This window comes from Octopus sinensis, linkage group LG9, assembly GCF_006345805.1.
Source record: "Octopus sinensis linkage group LG9, ASM634580v1, whole genome shotgun sequence".
Taxonomy (NCBI): Eukaryota; Metazoa; Mollusca; class Cephalopoda; order Octopoda; family Octopodidae; genus Octopus; species Octopus sinensis.
Genome location: NC_043005.1, coordinates 32,139 through 50,300, shown reverse-complemented (window position 1 = coordinate 50,300; position 18,162 = coordinate 32,139). Strand labels below are relative to the sequence as shown.

General features: G+C 37.9%; 1 protein-coding gene across 1 annotated transcript in view; it reads left to right on the top strand.

The window, feature by feature from the left end:
- Positions 1-18,162, top strand: part of LOC115215551 (polyunsaturated fatty acid lipoxygenase ALOX15B-like) — a 234,486-nt gene that overhangs the window by 187,109 nt on the left and 29,215 nt on the right. The window lies entirely within an intron of this gene.

Genomic DNA, 18,162 nt, shown 5'->3' with positions numbered 1-18,162 from the left:
TTGTCCTGCCTGGTCTTCTCACGTACAGAATATTCCAAAGGTCTCGGTCTCTGGTCATTTCCTCAGTGAGGCCTAAAGTTCGAAGGTCGTGCTTCACCACCTCGTCCCAGGTTTTCCTGGGTCTACCTCTCCCACGGGTTCCCTCAACTGCTAGGGATTGGCACTTTCTCACACACCTATCTTCATCCATTCTCGCCACATGACCATACCAGCGCAATCGTCTCTCTTGCACACCACAACTGATGCTTCTTAGGTACAACATTTCTCTCAAGGTGCTAACGCTCTGTCGAGTATGTACACTGACATTACACATCCATCGGAGCATACTGGCTTCATTCCTCACGAGCTTACGCATGTCCTCAGCAGTCACGGCCCATGTTTCGCTGCCATGTAGCATGGCTGTTCGTACACACGCATCATACAGTCTGCCTTTTACTCTGAGCGAGAGGCCTTTAGTCACCAGCAGAGGTAAGAGCTCCCTAAACTTTGCCCAGGCTATTCTTATTCTAGCAGTTACACTTTCAGCGCACCCACCCCCACTACTGACTTGGTCACCTAGATAACGGAAGCTATCAACTACTTCTAGTTTTTCCCCCTGGAAAGTGACGGAAGTTGTTTTCTGCAGATTTTCGGAGGTTAATGCTCCCGAGCATCTGCCACATACAAAAACTATCTTCCCAGTTAGCCTACCTTTGACATTGCTGCACCTCTTATGTGTCCATAGCTTACACTGGGTACATCTTATAGAGTTTCTACCTACACCTTTTCTACAGATCGAGCAGGGCCATCTTCCTGAAGATATTTGTGGATTGTCTACCTTTCTACTTATTAGTACTTTGGTTTTAGCTAGGTTGACTCTAAGGCCCCTTGATTCTAAACCCTCCTTCCACACCTGGAACTTCTCCTCCAGTTCTGATAGTGACTCAGCAATAAGAGCAAGGTCGTCAGCGTAGAGGAGCTCCCAGGGACAGCCTGTCTTGAATTCCTCCGTAATTGCCTGGAGTACTATGATAAATAGGAGGGGGCTGAGTACTGAACCCTGGTGGACCCCAACCTCTACTTTGAATTCTTCTGTGTACATGTTGCCAACCCTAACCTTACTTACGGCATCTCTGTACATGGCTTGCACAGTCCTCACCAGCCATTCATCTATCCCTAGTTTCCTCATTGACCACCAGATAAGGGATCGGGGGACCCTATCAAAAGCTTTCTCCATGTCAACGAAAGCCAGGTACAGGGGCTTATCTTTGGCTAGGTATTTCTCCTGCAGCTGCCTTACCAGGAATATAGCATCAGTGGTACTTTTCCCTGGCACGAACCCAAACTGCATCTCATCTAAACTAACTTTCTCTCTAATTAGTTGGGCTATGACCCTCTCCGTAACCTTCATTACTTGATCCAACAGCTTGATACCTCTGTAATTATTTGTATCTAGGGCATCACCTTTACCTTTGTAGCAGTTGACTAGTATGCTGCTGCACCAGTCATTGGGTATGACTCCTTCGTGTATCACCTGGTTGACTATACGGGTGACTAGGTTATAGCCGACACTGCCAGATATTTTGAGCATCTCTGCAGTAATTCCTGATGGGCCTGGGGCTTTCCCTGTCTTCATGCTTCTAATTGCCTTAGCTACCACGGAACTATCAACTCGGATAGCTGGTCCCTCTGTAGGGTCAACATTCATATATATATATATATTATCTATATATATATATATATATTTATATATATATATATATTTATATATATTTATTTATATATATATATATTTATTTATATACATATATATATATCTAAGGAAGGCATAGGAGGAGGCGGGGAAGCACATTTTCCCTCAAGTATCTTGTTTCTAGTACTAAATTCTCTAATGTAAGTTTAGTTACATTTTTTTGCTTCAGAACAGTGAGTTCTGGTTTACAAGGACAAACAAAAGTTAAGTCGATAGACAGTAATTTCTGGTGCGTCGTACAAAAATTCGTTATGGTATTTCATAAGACTTATTTATGGTCTCGTTCCGATTACTACCAAAGTCACGATTGCTTTCGATTCTTTGGGGGTCGATAATGAAATGCAAATTATGTATTGGTAGTGGGTCTTAACTATACCTTTCCTACTACAAATCCTCTTTACGATAGGCACAAGTCTTGAAATGTTGTGGGGAGGGAGATAGTCGATTTCATCGACTCCAGTGAGTGACTGGAACTTACTCTATCGACCACAAAAAGATGACCTCCGAATGTAAAGCCGGAGTAAATGCCACTAAGCATTTTGTCCGGTGTGCTACCCTAACGATCCTGCCAGCATGTAACCTTCTCCCAATTACAAATAAAACTGGAAATCTTGTTTCTATATTAGAAATCAATGTTTAGTTTTGTTGTCTTTGTCATACATACAGGATTCTCTTAAACATTGGAAGGAAGACACGTGGTTTGGATATCAACGTCTTAATCGTTGTAACCCCAAATTAATAAGATTGTGTGAAGAAATCCCTTCAAAGTAAGTCAGCAGATCCTTATTTAGAACAATTATATATTTAAACAATAATTTAAATATCTGGGACTCGCTAGGCATTACTGAGTCCACAGATATTAAAACAGTTTTAATATTAATTTCCCTTTCAGTTCTTTTGTTTGTTTGTTTGTTTTTTTTATCCATAAACAGATTTTCTAATACAGGAAAAACCTAGACTTTTCTTGTAATTTTTTTTAGTATGTAAAGAAGCAGAAAAAGTGGGTTTATTAGAACTGGCAGCGGCAATCGCGTGGTTCTAGAGCATGTGTCACTTAACGTAGTTCTCTAAGTGGAATTTAATAGGCACGAACTGCTTGGAGACCCGTTCTGTATACACACATGTAGAATCAAGAAGACATCATAAAGAAGAATGGAGAATTATACATCTTCAAAATCTATTTATTCAAGTGTTATTCTCAGCAAATACCAATCCGACACGTGTTTCTGCTGGATAACTGTCCTAGTATCCCTTGATCTGGCATTTATGAGCATTCAGTTGATTCACTTGCGTTACACATTCATCGGAGGCAGACATTCCTATGCAGCTTTGTTCAGTTTGGCTGGATGAAGCGAACTGAGGATTCAAGTTTTTGGAAGTCCTTCTTAAAGTATATTCTAGGTGAGGGATCATAAGAATCTCAGGGTACATGCCAACAAAGATTGCTTTGAAATACGCTGTGGCTATAGTTCTAATATCACTTAAACATAGAATGACTTAATAAAATTTGAATAAGGTTAATATTATGAACCCAGCAGATATAAGTAAATAAGTGAGCATAAAACAAAAAGCTCTACAAAGATAATGAAATGTCCAGTCATCGTGCCAAACACCACAATAATAAGAATAATGGATAACGATGTTATTTTAAGTAAATCCCGTACTAAATGTAGTAATAGATTTATTTTAAAAAACATACAACAGATATAAAAATGAAGTTGTTAACAAAAACAGTGACCCCTACCCACTAAAAGAAAAGCTAGATCTAGACACATATATTATATTATAATGCAGTCTTCGGAACTCAGATAGTCGCAAATATACCTGCAAAATTTTTCGCTGCATTAAGTTTCCACCATCTAACAAATAGAGTCAAATTTTCAATCGGCACACGATTAGATTTGCTTTTAATACAAGTACGAACCTAGCCCAAATTATTGTAGCGTACAATTTTTAGAGTTAGAGAATTAACTAATAGGAACCTAGTAAGCACAAATAATAAAACCAATATAAATATTAGTAATATAACTAGTAATAATAATAACTATACGGATAAGGTGGAACATAATATGAATGATTCTTGTGGGATAATGAACTATTTAGTTAGCAGTAGTAGCGAAAACACTAAAGAACTACAGAAGATAGTATAAAGGAGGCAGCTGAGCCCAAACTACACTCATCTGAATTAAATGAGCTGAGTAAGGAAATGCAATGATACATCTACTTCAATCTATAGCGAAACTGATAATAACCATAAAGTGATACGTAACATTATAGATGGGGTACATGATATTTCTACCGGTAGCAAGCATAAGTTAGTACTAATAAGCATTATCGTAACTATAAGAACAAATTAGTATGTCCACTTGAAGGCAATGTCTCATAAAAATGCTTAGTTTTTAGATGTATAGTAACAACTGATGGCACTTCTGATTATTACATATGTTCTTGTTCTGCTTATTTTAAACAAAGTTTACGCAACCACCTTTCTTCGTTCAAAAATGGGGGGAAAATGAATTTTAAGTTTGAGTGGATTCATCTGGATTTTAAAGAATAGGGGTGATATATATGATATTAAGTGGACAAATATTAATAGCACTCCGCCGTTTAATGTTGGGAATTCGAAATGTGATCTCTGCTTGGAAGAAATATTCCATATTCTTACCTCTAATTGCAGGTTATTGAATCGCGGAAGCAAATTAACAGTCGTTTAGAAAAGTATTCAAGTATTTTCCAAATAAAGGTTTTAATTAGAAATCACAGAGTTAAAAGTGCAGTAAAGTTAATTTTAGTTACATTTTACATTAGTTAGATTTTGACAAATTTGCCCAAAACCTCAAAGTTTTAGATTTTTTCTTTTCCTTTTCTTTTCTTGTGAATTGGGACAAAATCATTAGAATTTCAATTTACTCGTCTCAGTTAATACAAACTTGTAATGTTCAAAAAAATTATAAAACTGTATTGCTATGGGCTGGTCTCATTACTCAAATTGAAACGATATTTCTCCTTTCTTTTGATTTCTTTTAAATATGTCCATTTACTTTATATGGTATGATATTCATCTGATCATTAGTGGTCAGTGAATGTGAATGAATGCTGATCTAATTAAGTTTTCTTTCTACTTCTAAATGAATAAAATAATTTGTTCCCTTAATATCTAAAACATATTCCTTCTCTCTAAAACAAATGAATTTATCTAAAATCTATCAACCCAACTCAATAGTTTTTTTCTAATGTAGACGACCATTGATTACCACTGATCGTTTTGAGTGCTTTTAAACTTTTTCTCGTAGACTTGGTGTGGATGAAGCGATGATGGAACCAGTTCTGAAAGGAGAAACACTGGAAGGATTGATCAAAAAGAAACGTCTGTTTTACACAGATTTAGAAATTTTGGATGGTGTTATACACAGAAAAGAATATGATGTAAGTCACACACACACACACACACACACACACACACACACACACACACACACACACACACACACACACACACACACACACACACACACACACACATACACGCACATACACTTAGATACAAAGATGCATATGCACACAAGCATACATGCACATAATATATCTACCCAGCTATGAAAAAATATGCATCGTTCTAAAAATAGCCTTTGAATTCTTATCGTTTGTGGATTCATGTTTCTATTCATCCTCAGCCTAAGTACTAATGACTCACAGATAGTTGACTCCCTTTCATTTATCTTTCACTCCCCTCTACCCCATCTTTCGCCTGCCCTCCCCTTCACTATACATTCGTCTCTGTCTCCTTTCTCTCTTAACTATCTTTATCTATTTCTCCATTAATTTATTTAATATATTTAATCAATTACAGTGTGGGAGGTGTTTATAAGCCATTAAAAAACACACAAAATTCGTTGGATTCACTTCAATATTTAAATTTAATTTGTCAAAATATTTTCGTGCTGCATCACGGGATTTTGTCAGTGAATAGGACGCGGTCTCAAAGCGACAAAAATATTTTGACAAATTAAATTTAAATGTTGAAGTGAATCTAACGGTTTTTGTGTGTTTTTAAATGGCTCATAAACGCCTTCCACTCTGCAATTATTTTTATTTCAGCACACACTCTCAGATCAGGTCACTTGCTATGCAAGTACATCTCCGTAAATTTATATTTTATGTTTTCGTTTTTTATACATATTATATACCTTATATTTTATTCATTTCTGCTTCAACTGTGCAAATCATTCTCTTCTTACTTTTCTCTCTCTCTCTCTCTCTCTCTCTCTCTCTCTCTCTCTCTTTCCTTTTTATCTCTTCCTAATTTCCTCTTTACTTCTTTCTTTATTTCCTTCTGTTTTTCCTTTCTTTTCTTTTTTCTCTTTTTATTACTCTAGTTATTTTTTCTATCTCTCACCCATTTTCTGCTGTACCTTGTACACTTCCTTCTCATCCCATTGTATTCCAAAACGAGTATAAAATGCCTCGTCATCTTTCCAACTTTTCACATAGTTATCTCTAACTAAAAACAGTAAAACGGTCCCTGGTAATTTGTTGTGGCTGGTCATTTAAAAAGCATTTGGAACATTTACTTCTGGGTTTCAATCAACCATAATGGTCAAACGCGAAGAGGAACCCTAATATAAACTTGTGTTTATCCTTATTTCATCTACATTTGCCCTGTAGGTCATAACTAGTAATAGTACCCGGTATAGAAGTTACTTAATGACTATACAGGAAGTAAAGTGGATTATGGTAATCTACGTGGAGTGCCAAGCATAACAGTAGTAGTCGTTCCTAGTCAGATGGCTCTAGGTTCAGTCCTACAGTGTGGCGCCATGGCACCTTGGGCAAGTGTCTTCTATTATAGCCTCTGGCCAACCAGAGTTTTCTGTGCGGAGATGAGAGATGGAAACTGAAAGAAGCTCGTCTTATATGCATGTGTGTGTGTGTGTCTTTGTGACTGTGTTTGTCCCCCGCAACTGCTTGAAAATCGATGTTGGTGTGTTTGTATCCCTGTAACTTAGCGGTTAAGTAAAACTGACTGATAGAATAAATACCAGGCTTTAAAACAAGTTCTGGTGTCGATTCATTCGACTAAAAATTCTTCAATGTGGTGCCCCAGCATGGCCGCAGTCTAATGACTAAAACAAGTAAAAACATTAACATGTGTGTGTGTGTGAGTGTGTGTATGTAGATAATATTTCAAGATTTCTTGGCAATAGAGAAAGAGCTGGTTTCTAACCCAGATCCAAGACACCTTCATTGGAATTTCAATATCATCATCATCATCATCATCATCATCATTTAGCGTCCGCTTCCCATGCTAGCATGGGTTGGACGGTTCAACTGGGGTCTGGGAAGCCAGAAGGCTGCATCAGGCCCAGTCTGATCTGGCAGTGTTTCTACGGCTGGATGCCCTTCCTAACGCCAACCACTCCGTGAGTGTAGTGGGTGCTTTTTACGTGCCACCTGCACAGGGCCCAGACGGGGCTGGCAAACGGCCACGGACAAATGGTGGGTATTTACCCATCAACTGGGTATTTTTGTTTGTATGTACATGTGAAGATCTGTGTATTTTGTTTTATGTACGTATTCTCATGCATATAGTTTTATGTACGTATTCTCATGCATATATATGCTCATATATATTTAAATGATAAACTTCTTGAAAGTTTTACAGATGTTTACAGTTCCAGTGATGGATTGGATCTGTAGTCTTCGAATCAGCTTTCTGCTTTCTGGTTATGTATGCATATGTATGTATATGCATGTATATATATTTCAGATGTGTGCTCCCATTGCATTATTTATGCTGGATTCAAACGACGATTTGACACCAATTGCAATACAACTGCAGCAAGACAAAAGACAAGGAAATCCTGTAAGTGTTTCTAGAATAATTTTATTAGTTTTGTTTAACAATTGCTTTTGCGTATATTTTAGGTTGAGAGTCTTTCGGTTTTGTTTAAAATTCTCAGTCTCAACAACCTCAACAAGCCAGTTGATACCTAACTGTCAGAGCAGAGATTTTCCATATTTATCACTATTTCGGTAGATCTGTTGAAACAATGTAAGCTTGTGCTACCATCACCTCATTGAATGGATTAAAGCTTAAGTGTTTATTCACTAAATATTTGTTGCTCTCAGCATTCTTAATCCTCACCTACATATTAGCTAATGCTATGAAACATCTTTAAACGTCAAACGACAGTGTCACTCTCAATACTGTACATCAATATTCTCTGTATCACTTTTATTCTTTTACTGGTTTCAGCCAGAAGCTGGAACCATGCTGGAGCACCGCCATTCAATGTTTTGGGGTCTCCTTTTGGTACTATTTTTGGTGAAGAAGCGAGTTGGACGAAGCTGCTCTTCTTTGTGCCTCCTGTCACCATGTGGGCTCATCTGGGGGTTCAGATAGAAATTTGTTCAGGTGCTTTCTGAACGTTTTCACATCTAACCCTTGCAGATCTCTAAGGTTCCTTGGGAAGGTGTTAAACAGCCTAAGCTGTTGCAATACTGAGTCCTTATCTGAGATGAAGAAAACGGTATCTTTGGTACTAAGCAATGCCGTCTATTTCGGTGGTTGGTATAGTATTTAATAGATAAGGCGGCGAGCTGGCAGAACCGTTAGCACGCCGGGCGAAATGCTTAGCGGTATTTCGTCTGCCGTTACGTTCTGAGTTCAAATTCAGCCGAGGTTGACTTTGCCTTTCATCCTTTCGCGGTCGATAAATTAAGTACCAGTTACGCACTGAAGTCGATATAATCGACTTAATCCGTTTGTCTCTCCTTGTTTGTCCTCTCTGTCTTTAGCCCCTTGTGGGTAGTAAAGAAATAGGTATAGTATTTAATAGTTGGAAGCTAGACCTTCCAGGATCTTCCATATCACTGCATACCTTCCTCGCCTTCTCTCCAGTTTCCCTTCTTGTAGCCTTTCCCAGTAGCAGCTCATCTGCTTCACGAGTCAATGTTCTTTGTGTAGTGGTGCTGGATTGCTTCAAGTTCCGTCACTAATATATTATGCTCTGCAGTGACCACAGTGGGGGATGGGCAGTAATCCAGAAGACTGAGGGCAAATGTCCTCCATAGGAGTAGCTAGGTATCTTCATTTGTGGTTTTGAATGATCTAAGGACCCGTCCAGTTACTCGCCTGCACAGTTTTGCCATCCTGGTAATATACACATGGAATGTTGCATCACTACTCATGTGCATTCCCAGGTCACACCCCAATTCTAATTCTGGGATTGCTCTAGCCTCTATTCGTATGTATTTCTATAGTTGTCTGTTTGTGGGCCGATGGTGGAGTGCTTGAAACTTATCAGCATTGAACTGCATGTTATTTTCATCAACCCATTTTTATATTGCACACACGTCATTTTGTAGTTTTACTTTGTCACCAGGGTTCTTGGCTGCCTGAGATACTTTTGATACTTTCCTAACAATGATTCATTAACAGTTTCCTATTCTCTTCTCTTCATAAGCAGTTGTCCGAAAATGTCATCATGGTATTATGTACCGATGAGACAATGTTGCAGCCAGGACACTGCATAAGGAGATCACTCGAAAGGATAGTTCTGAGGTCAAATGAATAAGAACACACAGTATGGTAAAAGCCATAGCCACTCATAATAAAAAGGAACACTGGTGGGATATCCCAGTGAAAACCTCAATAAACATAATAGAACTGACATAGTGATTTGGGACAGAGAAGAGTAACCACACAGATGAATCAAGATGTGAAACTCACTTTGCAGAAAGTGGTTGAGGAATGCCAACAAATATTAAACCTTCGAGATGATACAAGAAAGATAGAAGACAGGAATAATAATGTACAAATGTGTAAAGAAAGTACAGAAAGAAGGAAAAATTTTAATTCAAAACGGTGGTATGATTGCGGAGATCGCCACTTGAGGAAAGATTGCCCCTTAAAAGATAAAACCTATTTTAAGTGTGGTAAAATTGGACATATACAGACGAAATGCCGGTCAAAGAAAATGGTAAAACAGAAGAAAGTCTACTCAACAAAAGCAAATTATACCAGACAAAACCGAAAATTTGTGTTGGTAGAAATAAATGGGTTTCAGACCAAAATGCAATTAGATACCGGTTCAGACGCATCGATAATAAATACGGCAACATGGAGTAAGATAGGCAGATCGTTGTATAAAAAAACTACTAGGATACTCTACGGTGTGTCAGCGGAACGAGTTCAATTCTTGAGCGAAATTTCACCAGAAATAAAACTTAAAAATAGGACGCGGAAATGTAAACTAATGGTATCTAAGAATACAATGAATCTGTTCGGGACAGATTTAATGGAAGGATGAATTCGACCTGTAGGATCTATCACTGAATACATTATGTAACAAGGTGAAGGCATCACAGTCTGTGTCAGAGAAAGCATCGGAAAAAATGAAATTAAAATTGAAAAAGATGTACCCTGATATTTTTTCGAAAGAGCTCGGTACGTGTAAAAAAATTAAAGTAATGTTTGAGTTGAAAGAAAATGCGGTGCCGATGTTCTAACCGAAAAGGAATGAACCTTTTGCGGCGTTAAATCAAGTTGAGAAGGAATTAAAAAGATTGGAAGACATGGAATTGATTGAAAAAGTAGACTACTCTGAGTGGGCGGCTCCTACTCTATATATAAAAAAGAAGAACAACGTGATAAGAGTATGTGTGGACTTCTCAACTGGTCTTAATGATTGTTTAATAAATTACAATTATCCGCTTCCAAACCCAGAAGAAATATTTGCTAAGTGCAATGGTGGGAAAAGTTTTGCCAAGCTGGATTTGTCAGAGGCCTACCTCCAATCACTGGTAGATGAAGAACGTGCTGAAGTATTAACAATCAATACTCATAAAGGTCTGTACCGTCTCAAAAGACTGCCATTTGGGGTAAAGGTCGCACCAGCAATGTTTCAGTAAGTGATGGATACTATGCTAGCAGATTGTGAGTTCGCGGTCCCATGCTTGGATGACATATTGATCAAAAGTGAATCAAGGGACCAACATATTGAACATATAGAAGAGGTTTCCAAACGAATGTGTGATTACGGGTTCAAAGTAAGGGAGGATAAATGGGAATTTTTCTTGATAAAAATAAAGTACTTATGACAGGTGATCGATGAAAACGGGCGGAAACCGGACCCTTCTAGGATCGACGCGATAAAAAAATGCCTGCTCCCACTAACAAAACAACACTACAAGCATTTTTAGGTTTGGTAAGTTATTACCAGTTGTGCATACCTAAAATGTATGAGCTAAGAGTTCCGTTGAATAAGTTGCTAAAGAAGGACTCGAAATGGAGCTGGACAAACGAATGTCAGAAATCATTCGAGGAATTAAAAAGCAGTTAACATCAGAGTTATCATTAACTGATTTCGACCCAAATCTGAAAATAATTGTGGCATCGGATGCCAATGAATATGGTGTAGGAGCTGTGATATTGCATAAATTTAATGATGGTAAAATCAAAGCTATTGCACATGCATCGAGAGTTCTATTACCAGCAGAAAGAAACTACAGCCAGATTGAAAAAGAGGCGTTATCATTAATCTTCGCAGTAATAAATTTCCATAAATTCTTACATGGGAAGAAGTTTACACTGCAAACGGATCACCGACCGTTATTGTCTATTTTTGGTTCGAAAAAGGATATCCCCACGCACTCAGCAAACCGCTTATAGTGCTGGGGAACTACTCTGTTGAATTACGATTTCCATATGGAGTTTTTGCTATCAATGAAAATGGGACACGCAGACGGGTTGTCTAGGCTAATTCCAAAATATGAGGAACCTTTTGAAGATACGGTGATTGCATAGTTAAAACTAGAAATGGAACTGAAGAACATTTTGTACAAAGTAGTACGTAATTTGCCGGTAACGCTGGAAGAAATTAAATTAAAATCGGGAAATGATAGGTTCATAAATAAGATTAAAAAATGTTTAGTGTGTGATGAGGTATTATTATATGCAAAAAGAGTGGTAATACCTTAAGTACTGCAAAACAGAGTATCAAAAGACTTACATGTAGGACATCCGGGGATTGTCCGGATGAAGAGCCTTATTAGAAGTTACGTTTATTGGCCGAATGTGGACAAGCAAATTGAGAGACTGGTAAAACAGTGTAGGGGATGCGCTATGGCAGCAAAGGCGCCCCCAGTGCAGATTTAGCCGTGGCCAAAAACGGATTCGGAATGGTCTAGACAACATGTGGATTTCGCAGGACCAATAAATGGCTCTCATTATATCATTGTGGTGGATAGCTATTCCAAATGGCCTGAAGTGTGTAAATGTTCAAGGCCAAACACAAGTGTGACTATTGACTTCTTGGAAGAACTGTTCGCTCGTTATGGAGTGCCAGATACGATCGTGTCGGATAATGGTACACAATTCACGGCGAAGGAGTTCGAAAGATTCTGTAAGTCGGTTCAAATGAAGCATGTGTTAACTCCGCCATACCATCGAAGGTCAAATGTGTTAGCGGAAAGATTCGTCAACACATTCAAGAGAGCCTTAAGGAAGACCTGACGGGAAATCTTTGAAGATACAAATATGATAAAGTTTTTGCAAGTGTATAGAATAACACCGAATCCAAATGCAGAGTCGGGTAGGTCATCCGCAGATTTGATGTTTTCCAGAAAAATTCGTTCTATTTTTGACAAATGGTTGCCGAACAGAAAATAGAAAATAGAAAATTCGGGAAGAAAAACGAAGTTTTTAACACAGGTGACAAAGCGTATTTTAAAATATATAGTAACGAAAAACAGGACTGGGAACAAGGAAGTATAACTGGACGTCTGGGTAATGTGATGTACATGGTAAAAGGACCAAAATATGAACACAGAAGGCATTTAAACCGATTAGAAAAAGATATACCAAAAACCAAGAGAGGCGAGAAGAATAGATTTATGGTATGATTTGTTCCAGGTCCCAAAACCACAAGCAAAAGTGTTCGGGATCCCAGAACCACAAGCAAAAGCAGAACCGACACGTAGGTCGAACAGGAAGAGAAAACCTACAGAAATGATGGAAATTAACGCTAAGAGAACAAGATATGCCAGATTCTCACCGAGGAAATAAAATTGATAAATTCGGGTTTAAAAAACTGAAAAGAGGGAGGTGTTGTGTGGACGCCCCCAGACGATGAAGTAGGCTAGCCCAATATGTAGATATAGAGGGAGAAGTCTAGACGTCGAGAGTTGAGTTGATTAGAGGTCATCCGAACGTGCGACATAATAGGTTTATACATGTAATTATTGGGTAACTGGGATATGTAATACACTGCCTACGTACCAGTCTTGAGAAATTAAGAAAGGAGAAAGCAGATTCGAAGTCTACAAATCCAGGGCATCACTGGAAGAGTTATTTAGATGATTGCTTTATACTTTGGAAAGATAGCATTGACAAACTCCTCGATTTCAAAATAATGCACAACGATATCAATAGCAACATACAATTCAGCATGGACCACAGCAATAAACAACTTCCTTTTCTTGACATCCTAATTAAAATAGTCAATAGCCATATCGAAACAGACATCTTATATAAACCCATCATCATACAAAATCTATCCATTCTCACAGGAGATAAAACAATGAACAAAATTTTAGGCTCACACAAAATTATCAAGAGCAAAATGCAACCGAAATCATTAAAAATAATATTAACCAACGCAAGACTATATCTATTACAAAGGAACCAAAAGTGAAAAAATGCGGACGATCTAACTGTGGCACATGCCCCCACCTTTTGGCGGGTACAGAGTTCCACTTTAAACAAGGTGAAATATTTAAGATAAAGTCAAAGTTTACCTGTGCTTCGGAAAACCTAATCTATGCCATTACACGCTTAGGGTGCGGTAATCAATATATTGGGCAAACAGGAATGTCACTAAGACAAAGAACAAATCCGACACACAAAATACAGACGGATACAGGTTAGGGAACATATAGAAAGGTGTGCTAGGAATCTTAATCCTAATTTTCCCCTTCTATCAATGTTCACAGAATACCTCAGTACAACAAAGAATGAATAAAGAGGCAACTTTCATTAATAAATATATTCCACAACTCAATATGAATACATAATATAATACAGAACATTACTAACCTTTCAATTAATACCACTAATCCCCATACATCCCATATACCATTCACATTAAAGATATATTTCTACCCTAATTGCACCAAATCCAGAACTACTTATCTCCCTTACACATCTTTTTACTCAGGGACTAGTAGACCTGACACCGTGCAGTGATCGGTGTGCATTCAAAGCAATGATTAATAATTTTACGAAACCGGTATGCTTTTGAATCTCTTTAACAATTCACAATAATGACTTTCATTACTTTTATTCCTACCTCAGTTCATCTAATTGTATATATCTATCGTTACTTTTCATAAAAAGCCTTTACTTTTTTTGAGTTCCAATGTGCATTTCCGCTTATTTTTCTTCTTACTTCTCCCTATATCCTATGTATGTTACAATTCTTTGAGGAAATCAACTTCCCATGAGATTTGCATGTCTATGCAACCATGCTGGATATCTATGCGTATGCGTTGATCTGGTTGTCTATATGTCTGTGTGTTCCAGTTAATTTCATTTCGATGTTCAAATATTTACTTATGAAATATTGACATTTACCACTTTCTTTTAGGTCTTTCTTCCAACAGACGATGAAAGCGTTTGGACTCTTGCTAAAATGTGGTACAATATGGCTGATGCCAATTATCATCAATGTGTTGTGCACTTGGGTATTATTATTATTATTATTATTATTATTATTATTATTATTATTATTATTATTATTATTGTTGTTGTTGTTTGAGTTCAAATTTCGCTGGGGTCGACTTTGCCTTTCATCCTTTCGGGTTCGATTAAATAATTACCAGTTATGCACTAGGGTCGATGTAATCGACTTAGTCCCTTCTCCCAACTCTAAGGCCTTGGGCTTCCAGTAGAAAGGATTGTTATTATTATTATTTTATTGTCTTTGCACAGCTTCTAGCACTGAAGATGTACTACAGCGTCAGCTGTAAACTACCAGTGAACTAAGGTAACACCTCTTATTTTTCGAGCACCTTCCGGAGTATTCGAACGGTTCCAAGCAGTGCTGTTTTCTGCAAGTCTCCACACTTATTGCAGCCCCTATTTGTTCCACGTACTTCTCGAGATTTTTACTCACTGTCCCCAGGGCTCCAACAATTATTGGTACTACTACCACCTTATTCAGCGATCACAACTGCTTAACTTCCCAAGCTAACCTGTCATATCTCTCGACTTTTCTCTCTTCCTTATCACATACTTTGTTGTCAGCTGGGCATGCTATATCTATCATCCAGCATCGTTGCTTTTTTCTCAATTAAGACTATGTCCGGCTTCCTATTCTCTATCTCCTAGTCGAACTGAATCATAAAATCATATAGGATCTTTGCATTATCATTTTCGATGGTGCCTTCGGGTTTATGTTCGTACCACTTTTTTGCTCTGTCAAGTCCATACTTGTTGCAAAGTATCCATGCGATTACTCCTGCCACAAGAATGTGGGATCGTATCGTACGCCTTACGATAATCGATCCGTGACATTGCTAAGTTAGTTTTCCTCCTCTTGCAGTCTCTAAGTACAGTTTTGTCTTCTTCTGGCACTTACGCTTACACCCCTTCTGCTCATGTGGCAGGACTCTATTTTTTGCCAGATGTCCGTACATTGACTCTGCGACTATTCCAACCAACAATTTCCACATAAGTGGCAAACAGGATATCGGCCTGTAATTGTCTACCGTATTGCCTTTTCCGATGTTTTCCAGGCACAGCACAGTCCTACCCAATGTCCCACCCACTCTGGTTTTGCTTGGTCGGCATTTAACAAAGTGTTGAGTTGCGCAGCTATTCATGCACGACATTCACCAAATCTTTTGATCCAGTAGCCTTGAACTCCATCTGGTCCCGGGGCCTTCAAGTTGCTCATTTTTTTTTTTTGCTGATTTCTTCACTTCCTTAACTGAAATGACTATTTCTGCCTGTTTTGGACAGGCTACTGTTTGTTTCAGTTCTTGCAACCATTCAGCATCCTTCTTGTGCTCCTTGTCTTTGCTCCAGATGTCATTCCAAAACCTCTGACTTTCAATGTTATCTGGTATCAAATTTTCATCTGTACATCCTCCATTTATTTCTTTATAGAATCTCTTCTGATCTACTCTGAATAAACTATTCTGGTGGTAACCCTTCACACTTTAGCTCTATCTTACCATCTTTGCTTTCTTTGCAATGAGGCGCTGTTTCAGTTCCTCCATTACCACTTTCAGGCCCTTTCTTTCAATATTATACTTCCTTTTCAATGCCCTGTATTTTTGTTCGCTTTTAATTTCCCCCTTCTCATTTCAGCCTAACTCAGAAATGTCATTCGAGAGCATATCTAACCTCGCCTGTATTCTTCTTTTCCACAATAGATCTTTTCTTTTGTCACTCCCATTATGCTTCTTTTTCTTGACATCGACACCACATTTTCTGCTACAACAATACTTGCTGCTTTGATCAAATTATTTGTTTCTGTGATGTTGTTTGTTCTGATGTATTTCAGAATTTAATTGACATTTTTCGTTTCTTGGTTCAATTTCCATCGATCAGCCTTTTTAAGTTTGCAAATAATGTCGCTATGAATCTCCTGTAGCCTTGCCTTTATTCTGTCGAAGGCCCATCTGTAATGTCACCATTAGTTTTATTGTCTTCTCCCAAACCATCTATATGTCTCTCATCGAGCAAGCTATCACTGTTCTTTTACTGTGGTTTATTAGAGATTTCAACACTGTTTTCTGCTATGAGATTACTTTTATCTGTAGGAACTGTATTTTCATCGTTTCCTCTGCTGCTGTTTTCCAATAACTGTCTTTTGATAGCTTCGAGTTCTACTTTTGTGAACCAACGATTTTTTTCTCATTGCTCTAGCTTGATCACATAATCTCTGTTCCGTGAGATGATCATGCATATTCTGTCGGTATCCCCTATATGAACCCCTTTTTCGTCTACAGGGTTGCTCAGGTAGTAATACTCCATGACAACAGAATTGATTTCTGTGTTCCGTCTATGCCATGTGTGCTGGTCCATTGCTGGGTAACGACAGGCTGAAGTCGGACCAGTATCTGTGAGCCTGCCCGGTGGAACACTGTCACAGTTTATGCTAATATTGTTTGAGTGCAATACTCCATTAGAATGATATAATTGGAGCTTCGTCTTCCATTGTGACATATTATACTTTAAAAAATTTGACATCACAGGAGAAATTTTGAAAATGTCCAGCGATTTCAGAATCCACGAATGTGGTATGCTGTCAAAGGCTTTTTTATAATCAATCCATGAAGAGCTGAGCTTTCTGCGCTTGTTATGGCAGTTCTCAAGGATCATGCGATTAATTAGGAGCTGATCTTTGCATCCGTATGAGCCTCGTCTGCATCCTTTTTGTTCAGTGGGGAAGAGGTTATTCTCTTCCATAAACGTATATGTTTTCTCTACTAGAATAGCTGTCAAAATCTTATAGGGAGTAGATAAACATGTTATAGGCCGGTAGTTTTTTGGGTCTTTCGTTTTCTTATTTTTGCGGAGGAGGTAAATAATATCATTTGCCATCCAATGGGGAGTTTTTTCCGGGTCTTTCATAATACTATTATATAGTGCTAGTGCATGCATATACAGCTGCGTGTGTGCGCACGTACACGCGAGTACTGTCCAAATCTCCGACCAATCACATATAGCTAGCTGGCATTCAATTGGTGTATCAAGTTTCGGACATTTTGATTGGGTTTTGGATAGAAAATTCACAAAAAAGGCACTTCTATTAATTTTTTAATGGCTTTGCGGGGTGACTGGGAAATGTAAAGATGTGCACGATCACCCTTGGACGGTTTGAAATGATCATAGAAAGTGCGAACCCACTAACTGAAAAATTGTGGATCTGTATAAAGGACACACACACAGACATTTTGCCGTTTATATATAGAGAAATTACTAACATTTTGTGTGCGGACGAGAGTGATGAGAGCCAGAAATTTGGTACTCTATCAATACCAGGGGATTTCCACTTATGAGCCTTCGTTAGTATTCTCCTCAGGTTGGCGATTGAGATGTCTTCCCATACCTGTTCATTATTATTATTATTATTATTATTATTATTATTATTATTATTATTATTATTATTATTATAATAATTATTATTATCATCATCATCATCATCATCATCATCATCATTATTATCATTATTATCATTATTATTATTATTATGTTTTTCCTTCTTCAAATTTTCTTCCGTTTCTCGACAAGTGTTTTCCATACACCTAGGGCAGAGAAGGGCATTGCATGCATTCCCAGATTACACGCGCAAATTCACAGATAAAATATGTATTTAAAAATTAATAAATATTAAATTCATGGATGGATGTTATTTTCA